A 1,879-nucleotide genomic window follows, 5' to 3' on the forward strand; every position below is an offset into this window, starting at 1 on the left:
CGTGAGAATGGTCACGTGATCTCGATGACGCAACAATATCTTAATAGATATATTTTTTTAGATTTCGTTCTAATTCATTATTTCGTCGTTAGGATTGAACGAAAAGCAAATGGAGGTTTTTGCAATATGCTGGCGAGAGAAAAATTCCGAGGCGGTAAGTATTTTTTAACTTTATTTTAAAATGGTATTTGCTTAGCAAAATAGACGTTCTCCATAATAAACTAAAAATATCTAAACACACGATTTATTACCAAGTCGACAAGTATAAATTACTTTATTGAATAAATCATTTATATGTTTCTATGGCTTATATTTACCACGATTTCAAATTCCATTATTCTGTTAACCTATTAATCTTCGCTGGAAGAATTGTAGTAAAACATTCAAATACATCAACATTTGTGCATTTATTTTTATTTACACAGCTTTGTAAATAATTATAATCATCCCAGCCATTTTAATACAGGCACATGTTCATGAGTTTTAGTGCCACCTACTGGTTAGTCCACTATGTATTGAATTGAAGGGTCCAAGGCTCAAACCTTGATTCTGATGGACTTCTTCCACACTTTCAGCTGGGGGTACATTATAATAGTCATAGTCAGTCTCGTTATTAATTGGTTCAAAAAATGGACAAAGGAAGTATTACTGACTGATGTCTTTCCTCTATTCAATAGTTCAAAATTAGGGACAACTGTAAATGAACCTTAGGAATCTAACTGGTCATTTAGTCCATGCGTCCCATAAGGATGAAAATTAAAATTTCCGCTACATTACTTTTTTTATCAACGTCCTTCAAAATGAAAATTATCACGAGTATTTCCAGCTATTTATCTAATTAGTTCTGCATTACAATAAAATATTTAAATTGGAAATGAAGTAATTATTCCTTTAATGTAATTACGGAAAACTATTTAAGCTCTACTAAACCTTTAAAGTATAAAAAAACAGTAATTTACAATATTAACAAGTTATTTTATTATTTTTGTCTTCAAATACTTGATATTATTCTAAATACTAATTATAAAATAACCTATATTTTGCTCGTTTCATATCCAGTGAGACATAAATTTATTTCAAGTGTTTTTAAGGAAAAAATTTTGGAATTAAATTCATAAAATATGTTTCCTAAGTATTAGGGTTAGCATAGAATTGCTTTCAGACATTTATCAATAAATTAAAATACATAAGAAGTAAAAATAGATATAAGAAAATATTAAACATCCTGCTTTTTTGTTTCAGTTTATGAACAAGTATGATGAGTGTAAAAACCGATATTTTCCGGATTACACTGACGCTGCGGTCGCCACAATTGCATGCGAGGGTAATATTAAAGCAGTTCACGTAAGTACAAAAAATTATACCAGCTATAACAACATCATAGATAATTGAAAGCTTCTTCTGTAAGTTAAAACTTCAATTTCACACTTTTTATCTGCTTAATCTTAATTTAAGAACTTTAATTTTACATTTTTTACCTGTTTAATATAGAACTTCAATTTTACATTTTTACCTGCTTAATCTTAATATAAGCAATTTAATTTTACAATTTTTACCTCTTTAATATAAGCAATTTAATTTTACAATTTTTACCTGCTTAATCTTAATTTTGAGCTCTTTAATTTAATTTTTTTAACTGTTTAATCTTAATTTTGAGCTCTTTAATTTATTTTTTTAACAGTTTAATCTTAATTTTGAGCTCTTTAATTTATTTTTTAACTGTTTAATCTTAATTTTGAACAAATTCATTTTGAAAATGAGCTGTGTCCTGAAAAAACTTGCAGTGTTGTGTATTGAAAAGTATTGTTACGTCTCCGTTTGTTAATTGATTTTCCGTAACTTCGTTCCGACGAAACTTAAGCGACACAAGTTATTTACT

The 1,879-nt window shown here is 27.7% G+C and overlaps 1 long non-coding RNA gene across 1 annotated transcript in view; it reads left to right on the plus strand.

The window, feature by feature from the left end:
• The window catches only part of LOC111085869, a 6,310-nt gene extending 4,994 nt beyond the window's left edge, over window positions 1-1,316 (plus strand). The window contains exons 3-4 of the long non-coding RNA XR_002610642.1: window positions 93-154; window positions 1,243-1,316. This is a non-coding gene — a long non-coding RNA (uncharacterized LOC111085869). The remainder of the gene's footprint in view (window positions 1-92; window positions 155-1,242) is intronic.
• The last annotated feature ends 563 nt before the right edge of the window (window positions 1,317-1,879 follow it).

Source organism: Limulus polyphemus, unplaced genomic scaffold, assembly GCF_000517525.1.
Source record: "Limulus polyphemus unplaced genomic scaffold, Limulus_polyphemus-2.1.2 Scaffold673, whole genome shotgun sequence".
Classification (NCBI taxonomy): Eukaryota; Metazoa; Arthropoda; class Merostomata; order Xiphosura; family Limulidae; genus Limulus; species Limulus polyphemus.